The sequence below is a fragment of the Gallus gallus genome, chromosome 3, assembly GCF_016699485.2.
Source record: "Gallus gallus isolate bGalGal1 chromosome 3, bGalGal1.mat.broiler.GRCg7b, whole genome shotgun sequence".
Taxonomy (NCBI): domain Eukaryota; kingdom Metazoa; phylum Chordata; class Aves; order Galliformes; family Phasianidae; genus Gallus; species Gallus gallus.
Window position 1 is genome coordinate 55,540,503 of NC_052534.1, and position 18,046 is coordinate 55,558,548.

An 18,046-nucleotide genomic window follows, 5' to 3' on the forward strand; every position below is an offset into this window, starting at 1 on the left:
TTTCCTCTGCACTCACTCATGCACCAGCTCTTAACAGCACTGACATACTGCAGCCTCCTGGGAGCTGTTATTTAGTGCAGCAGCAGCTAATTAAACCCTGGGAAGCAAAGTGCTGGCAAAGTGAACCTCAGCTACATCTGTCAAAGCTGCACTTGCTTTTTTTTCTTTTTTCTTTTCTTTTCTTTTTCTTTCTTTCTTTCTTTTTTTTTTTTAAGGGTCCCCAAGACCCATGTAAAAGTGTCCTTACCTGCTGTCTTGCCAGAAGCTGGCAAGCTGATGATGAGTCTTGCTCCCCTCCAGCTTGCCCAGACCACGCACTGAGGCCTGATGTTTTCCCTGATCCCCATCCCTGCACTGGAGAGTGAAGGGGTGATGGCTTTCATCCCAAAACTCCCGGTGGCTACTGCCTGCTAAGACCCACGGCCTGCGGTGGGAATAGGCTGCCTGCCAGACCTTCCCCACTTTCCCGAGATACAACGTAGGGATTTCTTATCTCGAGGTTAGATTTCGTGTTTTTTCTCCTTCGAGGAAGGGTTCACTAGATGGCACTGTGTCACTGTGAGACAAGCCAACTCCCGTTGCTTCTAGGGTAGGTGAAAGACATCATTGCCTACGTCTTTATTTTCATCTGTCTGCTTTCAGTCTTTACCAATGGGAGGGGAAAAAAATGGGTGTTCATTAATAAAATGTGCTTTAGTACAGTTTTCCATTCCAGCTTCAGGAGCCCTGAATCACTTGCCCAAGAGAATCTCTTGTTAGAGTAGTACACTTTATATGACCTGATTTTGTACTTTGTTCTTTCAGCGTGTTTCTCTCTCCCTGTTACTGCCCATGCAGAAGGCTTGGAAGGCATAGACGAAAGTGGGACTGCAAGTTTAGCTCAAGACTAAACTTTCCCAAATGTGGATGCCTTGCAAGTCTGGAAAACAAATCAAAATAGTAAGTGTATATGTTTGGCCACATGCATATAAATGGCTAAAACACGGCTATCCAATGACATGAGCACAGATAACACTGTTCACCAAGTTGCAGTTTCAAGAAATTCTTGTTATTAGGCACTGTAAATATTTTAGTAGAAATATCTTCAAAAAGTGCTTGACCAAAATTAACTTCAGCCACCAATCCTACAACACTGGGCTGAAAGTCTCATGATAAGAGAGTTGCTTGGGGTAGTTAAATCTTTCTTACACCTTTTTAGGATCCATAAATCCAGAATTTGGCAGAAAAGGAGAATAAAGTGATGAAAAAAAAAAGCACTAAAAATGCATTAAATGTTTACCTTGGGCTAAATCCTGAATGAAAAGCTTTTGGTCATTTCCTATTGGCTCCATGAACCTTAATATACTACTGTTTCTTTCTGCAAGAAGTGTTGCCAAGCAGAAGCACTTGGAAGGAGTGGGTGTTTGAGCTCTTCTTCGCAGTGTCAGAGAATGCCTCACTACTGTGCTGTTTTGCTTAGTAGCTGATGTAGATGCAGAACAATTACCAAAGGCAAAAATTCCACTGCTGGTGGGGAGACCAACTTATTTACAAAATTTGTGCAAAACAACACTGCTCAAAAAATGTGATTTGTGGCTTAATGCTATTTAAGTCCATTTGTGGGTTGCAACACCATTAAAAAAAAAAAAAAATACTTGAGTTTTAAAATTGAACAGCTTGAAAGGAGAGGGGTGCAGTTTCCTCTCTTTAATTAAGGAGGTTCATTATGAAGAAGGTCATACTTATCAGCTGACAGGTAATGAAGGTTGATAGCTGAGCTCTAACAGATGGTTTGTGTTTTCCCCCAGTCAGTAGGCACAGATTTCTATAGTTATTGTATTTCCCCCTTAAGTTCACATAAGGACATTCAGTTCTGTGAGATCTTGCTGCAACTGGAGGATGTAGTAATTCTTCAGGCTTCATTCTCTCCATAGCAACTGTAAATGGCTCAAGTACTGGTGCAGCTGAGCACACAGTAGCTGTGAGAAGACAGATATGGAATTTGGCCCCCTACAATGCCTAATGTTATTCTCACCTGGAGCCCCTATACATAATACCTCCTAGGACAGCAGAGTGCTACAGCCAAGAGGTGCTGTGAAGGAAGTGACTTGGCGGTCACTAAACCTTGAGCATCTCCTGCACTTGCAGTGAGTTGTAGTGAAGTCTATCTAGTGTTGCATAGACCCATATTTCAAGTCCATATAATTATTGCAGCTCATTTTCCATGCCAGTGCAGAACTTGTTTAGAACCATGTTCCAGACTCACAAACAAGAGAGCCTGGGCTAAGGTGGCCTGAGGAAAGCACAAGAAGGAAAGAGCAGGTGTATTGTGAGCTAGGGTTAGATGCAGGCAGAATGAACACTGGTTCTGCTCAGTTTCAAAATAAACTCATTTTCAGTGAGTTGGGATATAGGGGAACACATGGTGGGTAGAAACGCGGTAGCAGTATGTGAGGAAGGGGTCTTAGATACCCTGGTGCAGTCATATTAGATGATCCCACGTTATATAGCTTGTGAAGACACTTACCTTCCGTGTGGATAAGCAGTTATGTGGTTTGAAGTTAACACAATCCAATGATTAATTAAAATGGACAAAATGAAACAAGAATTGGAACTGACCAAACTCAGCAATGTTGTGAGAGTAATTTTAGACTGATTACTGAGGGAGAAAACCCAGAGCCATATATTATAATAGTGCTAGACAGATGAAGTTGAAGTGTGCATTAGGGTTTTGTAACTCAAGGACGCTGAGGACAATCCTATAGGTCAAAGTGCAATTTATGTTTCTGAACATCTGCCTGTGGGAACTGGGGTGGGGGACTGTAAACCTAATCCCTGATGCCTATAAGTCTTGTTACAGGATCTTTTCATTCCTACAGCTGTATGGATCATTGAGCAGTGGGAATGGAGTAATCTTCCTTCTCTGCTGATCTGTGACATGAGGTATTACATTTTCTGAATAACATCTATCATGCAATAGGATCATAAAAAGAAAAAAAAGAAAAAATCTCCAGAATAACCGTTTCAATTGCTGGATGAAGCCTTGTTGTGTTCTCAATTAGTACTTGTCTCTTCAAGGGAAACTTGTACCAACAGTAGAGCACTTATATGGAATCTTGGTGACATACATCTGCTACAAAAAGTTGTTAATCATCACTTCATTGAGGTACAGCTGAGTTCTATTCATCTTTGAAAAACAAAACAAAACAAATCCTAACCAATGGTAATCACAGACCTGATAGAGCTGTTAACACGCAATCTTCACTTGGAGATACAATGTTTCTGTCTCTCTGTACATGATTATGTAGGTGCATAACTCCATGTAACATCAACAGATCAGTGGACTGACGCAGATGGATTATCACCTGATATATTGAAATTATTGATGGTTTTGGCATTTTACTCTGGATTAGACTTAATCTGTTCCCCTGATATTCATATCTCATATGTCGTCTGAAGGACCACTCACCAGTTCAGTCCCTTGCTCTCTCCATTATGGACTGGGGTGAGCTGTGTAGAGAGAGGAAACTTTGCATAGAGAGTCTGGTTTGAGTGTGCTAAGGTCACTCTCCAAACCAAAGTGCTGGGTGGTAAAACGGAACGCTCAGGACAGCACTGTGCCGCTGTTCTGAACCAGACCAGCGGCATGAACATAACCTAGTGACCTCATATTTTGGGGTCAAACACTTCTGGCATCTTAGCTCGACTGTTTTGTTCTCAAGTTGTTACAAACACAGCAACGACCTTGTTCCTTTGTCTGCAACATTGTCTGAAGGATCACTTAGCTCACCACGGCAGTTAATCTTTCTAAAATACATGTCATGACACAGTTGTTAGGTCATTTGCCCTCAGGATGTTCTTCATGCTGTTTTTTCTAACCTGTTAGCACAGGAGAAAAAAAAAAAAAAAAGAAAGAAAAAAACCCACGAAAAAACCAAACCCTCCTCTCTTGAGCCTCTAAACTCAATGGTGAACTTAAATTTGAGTCATACTTGCTCACTCGTTCTTCAGCACCATGCACTGATAATAGTTACTCTTTAATTGAAGGATGGCTAACTACCATGACTTCATATGCATATTTTCCTTTTGGGTGCTGGAAATGAGATGCACATTAGCTGATTTTGGAAGGCTGTGGAGCAGCACTAAGTCAATCCAAAACACAAGGGTTGTATTGCTTTAGCCCTTTTGACAATTCCAAACTCAGCATCTCTGTTTTTAAAAGAACTTTGATGTGCAAATGAAGAAATGGATCTTGATTTTCTGCAGCAGGTCTCACGGTCACACAGACCGTGTATGTCTGATTTAAATTAAATTGTATCTTTGCAGGTGGTGAAAAAGGTGAAAAAATGAGCAGCAAGTGAGGAGATCAATATCAGTATTTTCAGGTGAGGCTGCTGATTTCTCTTCCTTGCAACCACAGACCACCATGTCATAGTCTTTTTCACAAACTATTCAGCCTTTGTCTTAAACTTAGCTGAATTTCTTCTCCTTAATTTCTCCAGAGTTATTTGAACATTCCAGAACCTCACTGTTCTGCTGGTTAAACAATTTTTTTTTCCAGTTTAAATTTATTCAGAGTTCTTTTCTAACATGTAGGTTTTATGTGATTGACTGAGACATCTAGGACCTCTATTGTGTCAGTGGTTTACAAACATTGTTTCTCCAATTTGATAGAAGGCTATCATTATTTTATTAATTAACTTATTTGTCAAGTTGTTTACCCAACTTCTTTCTCTGGAATTCAGGAGCACTCAGTCTCTTTGTGATGATGTTCTGGTCTTCCTCTTCATTAGTGATTTCACCTGGCTTTGTCAGCAGTAAATTTCAACATTATTTTTTTTTTGTTATCAAGATTGCTGATAAAAACAATGAGGAAATATTAATCAAAGACCAACGACCAAATTATTAACTCTTCTCTGACTCAACTTGTCTGCCCTGTGCGCTGTTGGCATATGCAAGCTCCTTATCAAGGCAGTCATTCTCAATGTAGCAATTCTCTTCTCCAGCCAAACCACTGATCTTCTGGACAGCACTGTATCACACGCTTTGCTAAATTTGATCCAATGTATTTACACGGAATCAGTTGCTGAAGTGGGAAGGAACCTCTGATGATTTTCTAGTTCAGATCTCCCTTCAGTGCTGGGTCATTTCACATTTAGAGGAAAAAAAAGTCTAGTCTGGTGTGCAATTACCAAATGAAAGTTGCACTTTATCCAGGTTTGGTTTTATCTATGCATTAACAAGTTTCTGATGGGACCTGTACCTTCATCTCAGTGAAATGCCTTGGTACATATGTGTTAGGGGAAAAAAAAACTGCTTCTTGTTAGGAGGGAAAAACTCTAATAGGCTACTGTTGCATCAAATCTGTAGAATGTGGTTCAACTGATAAGAATCTGTAGTACATTCCTGTATTTTTTTTTTTCCAGTATTATCCATAATAACAAGATTTTGAACAAAATTTCTTTCTGAGCCTGCAACTTAGCTTGCAAATCCTTACTTTTGGAATTAGGAGTGTTTCTGAGAATAAGGACTGTAGTTTTCATTTAAAAGGCCTCTACAATATAAAGTATGTATAGTTTGGGTGCATGAGTGTTCAAACTTTTCTCCAAAACCTTCTCCACTTATTTCTATTCCACATAAAACAGTCTGTAATGGATAACAAGCAAACATAACATCCCATTGTCTGCTTGGGGAAATTTAACATAGAAGTTCTGGAAGAGGGAAATGAAATGACAGAAGTAATGGAAGTATAGATGAGGAAATATCATCTCACATTATGAGATAATAAGGTTGCTTATTTGGCTCAGAATTAGAAAAGAGTTCATGAATGAGATTTCTGGTGGAAAAGCTAGATGATGGAATGGCCATCATTTTCCTGCCTTTGGAGTTGGTAATTGCTGTCCTTAGTGAGTGGATTGCTCATGTGTTTCACAGAATTAAGCATATCATAACACACATATGGAATTCAACAAGTATGGTGGTTGTGAACATAAAGAAATATGAAATCTTTTCTGTTTAATTGTTTAAATACTGACTAAAAGAGAAAGCAGATGGCCAGAGCAACTAGGGGTCACACAAGCAAAACTTAAGCAACAGTTTGTTGCAGTTATATATCCTGAGATCCAAGAGTTACCATCTAGACAGATTAGCCATACGATCTAAATAGAGTTCTCTGATAATATTATGAACTGTGTTGAAAAAAGCTAACTATGATAACACAGACTTTGATCTTGCATATGCTTATGGATTTATTTATTTTTTTTTAATGGATAGTTTCTACTAAAGTCATAGCTAAGAGCTGCCTGCTTAAGTGGGTCAAAATACTTCCAATTATTTGTGGGTTGAGGGGGCAGGTTTTCTTCACTGATATCAAATCCTTGGACTGCCCATTAGCAGTCAATGGAAAACAGTATGTATATTTTTCATGAGTACTATTCCTTGGCATCATTTCTGGTACACAATTTTGCTGTGTTTTGACTTTCCTTTTTACGCAAATGATAGCTTTTCATTTACAGACCTTGAAGCTACCCCACAGTAGTCTCTTGGCAGTCCAGTCTTGATGTAAAAGCATCAAATAACATACCCAAGATGCAGGATGGGATACTCTCTTCTCTCAGTTGCTCTGACTCCCACTTGTCCCATGGGTGCAGTTTAGGGTGTTGGATGTGACATTAAATAGTTTGAGAGCAGAATCACATTTCCAAAGCTGAGCCCTTTTCTTGGTTCCACATCCTTCAAAAATATATGGGGGGGGGGGGGGGGGGGGGGTGCGGGGAAGGTAGTAGGAGAGAGAGTGGGTAGGGAGTTGTCAGCTGTAATACAATTTTTTTCTGAAATTCATTTTCTACTCTGTTTGACCCAGGCTGAACTTGATGCCAGTGAGGTTTCCAGCCTTGGCTGTAAGGGTTCTAACACTTCAGGCATCAGCAGTTGCCAGCTTTCAGGGCAGGCTGCCCTTCCTCCTTACTTTCCAAACCAGCACTTCAATCCACCCACCTTCCCTTTCCAGCCTTAGGTTCCTTGCATCTACACGTACATTTCAAGCCACAATTCACTCCCTCATTCCTGTTTCTTCCCCCTCCTTTCCTATCTGCCAAAATGGGGACTCCAGTCCTATCCCTCTTCCTTCTTAATTGCTCTTCTTCTTTAACCTCTGGGGTGAACATCCTAGGACTAGCCCTTTTTCTATCCAAGTCCAGTGCTTTTCTCATCCCACAGAGATCCACTTACACTGGAATTACAGGCATAGTTTTGTTGAGTTCTAATCGCATCAGCTTCTCATCACCCTCTGGAAACCATGAGGGATTCACTCACACAAACATTGTCAAGACTATCTGCTGCCACCTGCCATGCAAATTAACCTGGAAGAGATTTCCATATGCCTTGAGGTCAGGAATCTCTGATCTTGACATAGGACTTGTGGGACTGCCATGAAAACTGAAGGACTGGGTATTTTCGTGTGACAGGCATATGTTGTGAGTGTACAGTTGGGAGAGGAAGATCTGTACATAAGCTGCAATAGTGTGAAATGGTCATCCATGGTATTTTAATCTCTGTAATATTTTGCGCCATATCTTATAATAGAATCATAGAACAGCCTGGGTTGAAAAGGACCACAATGATCATCTAGTTTCAACTCCCCTGATATGTTCAGAGTCGCCAACCACTAGACCAGGCTGCCCAGAATCACATCCAGCCTGACCTTGAATGCCTCCAGGGATGGGGCATCCACAACCTCCTTGGGCAACCTGGTCCAGTGTGTGTCCACCCTCTGTGTGAAATACTTCCTCCTAATATCTAACCTAAACCTCTCTGTCTCAGTTTAAGACCATTCCCCCTTGTTCTATCACTATCCACACTTGTAAACAGTTGTACCCTCTCCTGTTTATACACACCCTTCTAATATTGGAAGGCCAGAATGACATCTGCTGGAGCCTTCTCTTCTCCAAGTTAAACAATCCCAGTTCCCTCAATCTTTCTTCATAGATATGCTCCAGCCCTCTGATCATCTTAGTGGCCCTCCTCTGGACCCTCTCAAAGAGTTCCAAGTCTTTCTATTCCCCCTTGTCCTATCACTGCCCTCTCTCTTAAATAGTCTTTTCCCCCTCCTGTTTTTACGCCCATTATCAATTTTGAACATGAAGCATTCACTTTTGCTTAAAATTAACTGAGAGCACAAAAGAAATTGTCACTGAAGACAATTTAATCACTTATAGATATGTGAGTTCATTGCTTGAAATGATCATTTTCTGTCAGCATCAACCTTTATGATAGCTGCTTTCTTGTTTTCACAGTATAGCAATATCTCTTTTTCTTTCTGAAATATTTGAAGAATGGTATTTCTGACAGGTCCCGAGTAGCTGGCAACTGATCATATAACTTACTGAAACTAGTTTGAGGAAATCTACTCAACTGAGGGGTAAAAAAAAAAAACAAAACAATAAAGTGTCTAGATATTAAATATAGCCTCATGCACATTTTAAAATCTTGACACACTTTATATATATATATTTATTTATTTAGGCTATGCTTAGAATGGGTCGATTAAACAGTTGTTGGACATTTAAATAATGAATCGATGATTGCTGATTCTGTTATGTTAGTATGCTCTTTATAGCCATTGCCTACACCCACAGATAAAATTGCTAATGTGCTTCTAATACTCAGGAAGCATGCTTCCCTGATAAGTCAATCCTTTATAAACAAAGCAGCGTGCATCATGCAGAAAACTGGTGGAAACCTGTGGCCTGTTGTAGGATAAGATTGACTGGAAAGGCTTTCAGGCACACTGGTAAAGCATGCTCAGATAGCAAGGAAGCACGATTTTTCAGATCAATCTTTGTAAAAGCTCTATCAGTATGTATTCACAGAGCTGTTTATAATGGGGATGTGTCAGTGCCTTATTTATAGACACATTTTAAAGGTAAGTGCTTGTTTTTCCCACTGGTAACATTTTCAGCAGGCATGAAAGAAAGAGGCAGAAGCATTTTAAAAGAGAAAGCTGGATGATCCAGGCAGCTGCGGTCATATAAGCGTTGACCAAGGCTAGCTAAATGAATCTCACCTCTTCTCTGAGCTGTTGTCCCCTGGGAAGGTGGGAGGCACATTTGTTCTGGCTCTTGGCTTTCCATCTTTGTCGATATTGTCTATTTACACTGATATATCTTTGGAAGAGAGAGGTCTGGGTCCAATCCATTAAGATTACATAAGATCTCAGTTGATGTTCAGAGAGATAGGGGTAGGCCTTCTTATCATGCACTGCATCTTTATAAACTGAACATAAAGGAAATCTAACTTAGATGACACAATTAATATTCAAGTTTACTTGAGCTGGATAGTCAGTTGCTCTATGTGGAGTACTGAACTCTCTAAGAATATCTGTACCACAAATTATCATTATGACTGTTCTACCTCCCAGGATACATGCTGGATTTACTTTATTTTAGGTTTTGCTGTTGATTAAAGGTCTTAGATGGTATAAATACATTTGAATTGTGTATACTGGTTCAGAAGTGGAATCTCTCCCTCCCTTTCTCCCACACTCTTTGTGAGCAACTGCAACAGAGAAATATTATCTTTCTTTAACAATACATGTCTCAGAGTTGCTTAATAGGAAACAGGGCTTTTTGCAATTTTTAATCTCTTTGTTGATCTAGGATAAAGATCCGTGCTACCTAACCACTGTCCGTGACAATTTCTACTCCTTCAGATTAACCTAACCAGTTAATTTCCTTACTCAATTTTTATGCCTTCCAAATTACATAACTCTTGCAGTCACCTCCCACTTCAGAGGCAGTTTGGCCAAGCTAAATATATTTAATGATTTTAATCTTTCTGCATAAATCAGTCTCTCATTTTGCATACTGAGGTTATATCAGTTGGACAAGGTGAAGGAAGCTCATGTCATAGATTAACATTCCCACCCTGCGTGTGCTCGCCTTCTTGCCAGATGGCTGAGAAAAGAGATTTTGATTATATTGCTCAATAAAAGCAGTCTTGGTTGGTCAGGACAGGAATATTTCTTACTTCCTTTCAGAAATATATAAAGTCCAGCAGTGGGGTAGTTCAGCAGCTGGAATTTATTAATAAAGGCACAAATGTCTGAATTTCTGTCCCTTCTTCACCTTCTTTCACCCTTATTCCGCTACTGTTGGCAAACTACTCAGGAGAAGGCACTCGGAAGTTCTTGTACCCACATTTTCTCTTCAACTCTGTAAGATCTGACTCCTTCGTGGTTGCTCCAGGGAAAGTGTGGGCCTCCAATGGCATGTGCAGAAGCAGCCATCTTCAGAGAGGCAGCCATGAGGAAATATACACAGAAGTTTTAAGCATCAGCCTAGAGGTGAGTCTAATGTATTTCATAGGATTGTTATCTGTGGACACTCTCCTCTGAAAGGGTTTAATTTGTCAAATGCAAAGGTGGGGAATTGAAACAGATTTGTGAGTAGCTGAACTGAAAACATCCAAGTTGCTAGAGGGAGGGATTCATTGCTTTCCTCCACTTAATTGGGAGCAAGGACTGAAAGGCTTTTCTCATCCCAGGGAGGTACCGTAGCCATGGATGATTCTTCCCAACCCCTTCACTGGGGCAGGTGCCTCTTGTATTCTTGATTGCTTAGGGCTTAGCTCTGGTGTAATCACCAGGAACTGTCAGAGCATGATACTTGGGAGTATCCTCAGAATTCCATGGCCCCTGTGGTTTAATTAGATCTTGAGTGAATATTACTGATAATCAAGGCGGATGTGGGTTTGTGTGGCTGCTGAGCAGTCGCCTTGAGCATTTCCTTAGGGCACAGGAGTACCTCTGCAGAATGCACAAGAAAGTGAGGGACCAACTCCTCTGCCTCAGCTCACCTGGCAGATGGTGATAACAGTGCTGGACTGACACGCAGGGTGCTGCAAGGATAAATAGATTAAAAGATTGTATGGTGCTCAGAGGTGTGAGATGGGGGCTTTGTAAGAAGTTCAGATCAATAAAGGCTTGGCAATACAAAACCTGGCTTAAGCAACCCAATACTGATGCTGTCCTGAAAACAGCATCTATCTCTTCACAGCTGAAAAGACCCAAATCATTTTTGTTTCACAGTTTTTGTAACAGAAGCATTTATATCTAGCTAAAATAATTTTCTTTTTCATTATTTTTTCTACTTTTTTTTTTTAAATGGCAAACACATATTTACACATTGAGATTATAAAATTCAGATTTCCCTCTTTCTTCTTGGGACAAAAAAAAAAAGTACGAATTGGCCAGCTTTTAAAAAATTCCTATGTGCTTTTTTTCTTTCACACTGTTATTCCTTTCCAGTATGGGATGTTCACCTGCAGTGCTCACTGTTTACTTAATGCCATCTGATAAATCAGTAGGAGCTGGCTTAAGTGCTTTGGTTTCTGTCTTTCAGTTTCACATCTTAACAAGTGATGTGAGGAGAAATATTACAATCCACAGAAATCTTACTGAATAGACTGTGGACATTTTGTTTTGCAGAGTGATGCAATTATTAAACATCTGATTTTTATCGTGACATAGCTGTTTATATGGTAAAGTGTAGTTCAAATCCTATCTTGAATCCTGGTTACAATGATTTTCTTTTCAGTTTTATATCAAAATTTAAAGAGGAGAATTAAGGCAATAAGATTGATATTACAAAGTACATTGTTGTGCAAAGTTGAAAATGTTTATTAAGATCGAAGTATGGACTTCTCTTTTTCCCTGATATAGTCTGAAAACCATTATAGAATGCTGAATGCTTTTCCCAGTGCTCTTCCTTGTAACTTTTATTTATTCTAATTCTTAGGGCCTCAAAGCCTTGTGTTTGTTCTCTGTCATTCATTAGCATGTGTGGGATTGGAATCTGTGGGATTTCTCTGTTAAAAACAGAATGCTTTCATCTCCAGAGATGTCAAGCTTGTGAGAATGTTGATTTATGTTAATGTCATACGTTGAAGGAGATGGATGAGGAATATTACTCTTCTCTTTTCAGATTAATGATCAATTACATGGACATCATTTAAGTACTCTATGCTTGCTTTTCTTCATCTGTGGTGCCCAAGCATTACTTGCATTTACTGTCTCTCTGCTGGTAGGGCATTGGGTAGTGTACATTTCATGGCACAAGTCAAATTCAATTTAAATTGTTCTTTTTAACCCTGAAGTGATGTCTTCAAACACCCCTAACTAATTCTCATTCTGGTTCTTTCAACAACATGTCTACAAACAAAGAGAGCTTGTTTGCCTTAATAGCACATGACATGACTGTGGTTTTATTTCACCTTGCATATTGCCCAATTGCATTTTAATTTCCATCTGGAGAAGCAGAACTTGTCTTTGCAGATCTTTGTAACAAGGATTACAGTGGTATGAGACAAAATGAGAAATGCGCTCAGTGTTCGAGCTGCCCTCTCTTGGGAAGTAACTTGCTCCCAAATAGAATGCTTCCTACTTGATGCATACAGTGGTGTCTCTCATTTTCAGCACAATAGTTTGCTCTTAAAAATTCAAAAGCAGACCTGAAAAGTGACATGAAATATAAAATAAGCTGAGCTGGTCATCTGGGCTACCTTTACAAAGGACTGTATGGGGAAATAGACAGAGAAAGAGAAATTGGAAGGCAGCTGGGAGCTTTGACTTCCAAATCGATAGCAAGGAAACTGAGAACTTGAGATCTGGTGAGTGAGTTGGTGTTTACTGTAGCAAAATGCCAGAAGTTGAGATGATGGAACTTTTGACATCCTTAGACACCCAGTAGGAAGACGACAGGATAGCAATTAAGTTTCTGAGAAATGTTTGCCTTTCACTATAGGTTGGTTTTGGCTAGTTAGTAGTTACCAAATGAAAATCTGTTTTATTGGGAATTTTCCAATACAGTCCAATGGAATTGTTGGCATGGTAATATACGAACAAGTACCTGAAAAGGGTAAAAGTACAAAGGATGTCTAGAGCAGGCTACATTAAACCCTGCCATTCATTTGATGTACATCCTGAAGAATGACAGTTATTAGACTTGCTGACTCCTTTAAATGTATCTCTGTTGAATGAACCTGCTCAAATATCTTCGTAGCCTTTTCTGTTGCTTTCTCTCTGCTTTTAATTACACAGACTTTAAATGAAGATGCAATGGGTTTTACCCATAAGTTCCTCTGCTTTTCTTTTTGGTCACCGACTAAACTCCTAGTCTCCTGTGACGTTGTATTCCTCATTTTAACTGTTATTTATGGGGATCAAAGTGTCTTTTATTTGTCCTCTCTGGAACAGTCTGTGGTGGAAGAGTGCTATAATGCCACTACAGAGCCTACTTTTTAACTGACGTGACATTTGACATACGTATCCATGTGTACGCATACATATCCTCATAACCATATAATCATGGGTGTGTCTGTACATAGCAGAAGTTCGCCTTCAGAAACTACAAGTACTGCTGGCAGAGACTGTTAAAAAGAAAGAGATTCAAATAATTTAATAATCAGATTATTTTTCCCCTGTTAGAATGATGCTTAGATAGCAGATGACATAAACTTTCTTTCCCAAATGATCTTAATTTTTATAGTAAGGCACCTGGGATTTGCAGAGTCCTGTTAAGATGTGCCAAGAATCTCCTTAAGTCCTGCTTGGCAGAAACCTAGAGCTGCCTAAGGATCTTTCCAGTAAATAGGTTGTGTAAAAATATTGGAGAAGAATCTAATACTGAAAAAATCAGCTTATTACAGCTTTTGCTTTAGGGTCGATGTTTTTTTGTTGTTGTTTTTTTTTTTTTCTAATTCTTTTTTTCTTTTTTTTCCCTGGTGACTCCCCTTGGTGAATAGGAGACTGAGAAAGAAGCATGAGCTCAAACTGTGACTAGACCTAATCTTTCCAAGGAGCAGATGGCCACGGCTTTGCCTCCTCCCTCCTCTGCACCAAATGGAGTTTGGGGACAACGTTTGGAGATGCTGCAATTTAAAGCAGAAGACTGTTATTTCAGACTTACAATGTGATTTTCAGTAGCATAACTCTGGAATTGAGCAGATTCTAGAGTACTTCAGATGCCAAATGACTTTCCAGGAGTCAGAAAACAAAGCAGCAGCTGTGTTGCCACAACTACAGCACAACTGGTACTTTGGAAAAGCCACTGGTACCAAAGAACCTGCCTTTGTTAAGAAGATTTTAAAACTCACCTCTTGAGTCTCTCAACATATGGTACTCAGAAGAGCTTTAAAGGTTAAGAGCTACCCAAACAAAATATTCACTGTCCAGTAGCCCTGGAGCTCATTACCCTTAAGTACTGCAGTGTTTATAGGCATGCTGAGGAGGCAAAGGAGATGAAATGTACTTCTGCCTTCAAAAGGGGAATTAATGTATTACCATTCATTCCTTTTATAGATAATATTGCTATTTAGGAAGTGCTAAAGTACATGATGTCTTTACTGATTAAATTTCCTGTGTAAGCAAGATGTTCATAAAGTTACATAACTGCATTTTTCTTCCTACTTCATTGCTGGCAGCTTCAGTACAGGCTTCTCAAGTATTGTAGGCTTTGCTCTGTCATCACCTCTGAGAGATCTGATAGCAAGGAGAAAAGAGCAGAGGGAGAGCAGGGGAATTGCAAATTGAGAAGGTGTGTGTCACATTCTTTCTATTTGTTCTGAGATGTACATAGAAACTATGCTGAAAGCCTTTTGCTCCAGGAATCAGAAAAAGCCGTTCTTATGCCCCATTCTGCCTCTTAAGGAATCAGCAGCAGTCCTCTTTCAGCAGATACAGAAAGGGTCAGTCTCCTATTCAGTGTAAGCTTTTCTCTGAAGTGCAATTTGTCTTAGTTCTGGCAGCAATTAGCATTTTTTTTCTCAGTGTATGTGGGGGACTTGCTCCAGATAATTTACAAACATCAGGAGAAAGAAGGGAGTTGGTGCTGTTTTTGAGTTCCCATCAGCTCTTCTTTTTTGTTGCTGAGAAATAAGATTGGTGTTTTATTCCTGATGAGCACAAATATTTGTCCAAAGTAACTCAAATTGTTTATGAACTTGACTCCATTCAAACATTTCTTTTTAAGGCACTGTGTGAAATCTCTTGTTTCTTCCATGATGAATATTTATCATCAGGTCATGTGAATGTTTTGGCTGACCAAAGGATGGAGTATTCTGTTTTGCTTGCTTGGGTTGTGAAACAGGAATATCTGTAACATGACAGGGCATGAAAGAGCCTGAAATGAATTAAGGCTCTTCTTTGATGAATGGGCTTTTCATTTAGTTTATTTGTTATAAACAACTGTGGTAAATCCACTTTCAGTAAATCCAAAGGATGGTTGACGCATACATTTCATAGGGATGTGTGGCGGCAGACTAGAACTGATGATACATCATTCCAGATGGGCTTTTTATTTTTATTTTTCTATTTATTTTTTGATATGTCATTCCAGATGGAATTCCAGATTCTGCAGATGAGTCTTTTTGTTATCATATTTCAGCTGAAAGAACTGCTCTGCTGTAGAACTGATACGGTATGTACTGTGTTTAATCTGACTATCTCAGCTCAGAACCTGGAAGGATGAGTATATTCTCAAGATGGATACTTCAGGAGTCTTCTAACCAATGTGAATCACTTAGTCTTTACCATGAAGGGGACAGGTTTCTTCCTGCAAAATTTCTTGCTAAATTGGACTGAAGTAAATGAACCAACAGATATTCCATGCTGAGTGTGGAAGTCCTGAGCAGGCATTTACAAATAAAACATATGATTATGCCCAGTGCTTCATTTGAAGTTGTGTATTTATTTAGCTGAGAAGTCCCTTTAGGCAAACACTGTAGATGACTGTCTTTCAAGTTTTAAGCCATAAATTATGATATCACCTACAATCTACCCTTAAGAGAAAATGAAAGGGATCTGTATTCAAATGTATGATGGAAAATGTGACTACTTGCCTCTCTAAGTATTTGAAAACACTGAATTTTGCCAAGAAAATTGTGCCAAAAATGCAGGTCATTAGAAAGCAAAAGCTGTAAGAAAGCACAGGCATTACAGTGGATCATTTTGCTTTAAATCATAGAATCGTAGAATCATAGAATTGCTCAGATTGGAAATGACCTTAAAGAACATCGAGTCCAACCACAACCTAACCATACTACCCTAACTCTAAAAACCCTCCGCTAAATCATGTCCCTGAACACCACATCCAAACGGTTTTTAAACACACCCAGGGATGGTGACTCAACCACCTCCCTGGGGAGCCTATTCCAGTGCTTAACAACCCCTTCTGTAAAGAAGTCCTTCCTGATATCCAACCTAAACTTACACTGGCACAACTTGAGGCCATTTCCCCTCGTCCTGTCACCAGTGAGAAGAGACCAACCCCGCTCTTGCTGTATGCACCTTTCAGATATAGGAAGAGAGCAATAAGGTCTCCCCTCAGCCTCCTTTTCCTCAGACTAAACAGCCCCAGTTCCTTCAACCTGATGAGCATCTAGCCATCTAATTTCTCATGATAATGCAAGTTGATGTCACCTTTTACTTTCAGACGCATCTCAAAGAGTATCACTAGTGCCAATGAGTCAGTTTGCATGGGAAAAGTTCAAGGTGGCTGATGCACTCTGTGTGTTTCTGTTAATGTCAGAAAATACTAGAGTTGAACTCTGTAATCCAAATCCCCAAATAAATATCTGGGATTTCTGATTGCCATCAAGTTCCTCAGAATGTCCCGTACACCCAGTGCTACCAAATATCTGGGATTCCTGATTCCCAGCAAGTTCCTTAGAAACACACTGCTAGTCAGGAGAAATATTTCTGTGGGATATGTGGCAAGAATACTGCTAGTGATATCTGTGGTCACATTTTACTGTTGAAAGTATGATTGGCAATCCCTTTCTATCAGATTTTGTATTAACTTGATTGCAGGCATCCAGTTCCAGCTGTAGGAACCGACTCATACCTGTAGAAACACCTCTCACCGATACTACATGAGCTCAGTGAGTCAATGAACTGCAAAAAAAACCTCACAATCATCAATCAAAATGACTTCACCAACTTGTTCCTAACTTTGATTGACCCTACATTTTCAGGGCTGAGAATACAAGCTCTGAGAATGCAAGCTCTGTAGCTCAGGGTTGAAAGTTTGGATCAGATAAGACATACTGTTCCTTTCCTCTCAAATACAGGCATATAATTATAGCTAAATCTCTACTGTGAATACATAGTGAGGTAGAACATGAAATTCTTGCAAGTGCAAGCATAAACCCCATCTTCTATAGGACTTTTGACCTAATCAAACAGGTAATTGAAAGTTTTCAAGAATGAGAAAGCAGGAACATAGCCAAAGAGAACGTCCCTTGTCATTTTTTAAAGGACAATCAGAATTTTCACCCTAGCATTTGCACAGCTCTTTTTGGGCACAATAGCAGATCTACCCAATGTAACTGTAGAAAAGATTTAGCAAGACTGCCCATTCTAGTGTGATCAGAATGCAGACTGGCACAGTACTGAAGGTTATTGACCTGATACATCTTGCTGCTAACAGTGCCCGTTTTGAGAGCAAATGTGTCCTCGTGCCAGCAAGCTCACAGGGCTTCCCAGTTTCCAGCAGATAAGCATTGGCTGGCCTTCTTTTACAGACTGGCTTGTGCAAACATGCCACTTGTGACTCCCACAGGTCATGCAATTGGAGTGAAATGGGTTGCTGGAAGGTGTAATGACCCATCTTGGGCACAGAGTCCCTCTGTTGTGCAGAACATAATGAGCACTTGTGCATGCATCAGTTATGCATAGTTCTGCTCCCATCCCATGCAGGTTTACGTAGCAGTGCCCTAGCCAGCAGTGTGCCCACGTAGCCAAGAAGGCCAGTAGCATCCTGGCTTGAATATATAGTGTGAGATATAGGGTAAGGAGGGTGGAAATGAGGCTTCTTTCCACAACCATTGTCATCACACTGTGCTCTGAGCTGAGCTGACATGGATGGCTCAACTGACACAATCTCAAAATGTGGAATTTTTACTTTAAAAAAAGTACATTGACCTTTGACTTTTTGAAGACCTTGATCTGCTTTGCAGTTGATATTAACAGGGTAAGTTGATAGAACCAAGGCAACTTTGCTCATAGTTGTTA

The 18,046-nt window shown here is 39.8% G+C and overlaps 1 long non-coding RNA gene across 1 annotated transcript in view; it reads left to right on the forward strand.

The window, feature by feature from the left end:
- LOC112532123 overlaps nt 1–15,701 on the forward strand; it is a 29,478-nt gene extending 13,777 nt beyond the window's left edge. Inside the window, exons 2-6 of the long non-coding RNA XR_005858612.2 lie at nt 805–939; nt 2,859–2,922; nt 4,306–4,364; nt 10,224–10,321; nt 13,783–15,701. This is a non-coding gene — a long non-coding RNA (uncharacterized LOC112532123). The remainder of the gene's footprint in view (nt 1–804; nt 940–2,858; nt 2,923–4,305; nt 4,365–10,223; nt 10,322–13,782) is intronic.
- The last annotated feature ends 2,345 nt before the right edge of the window (nt 15,702–18,046 follow it).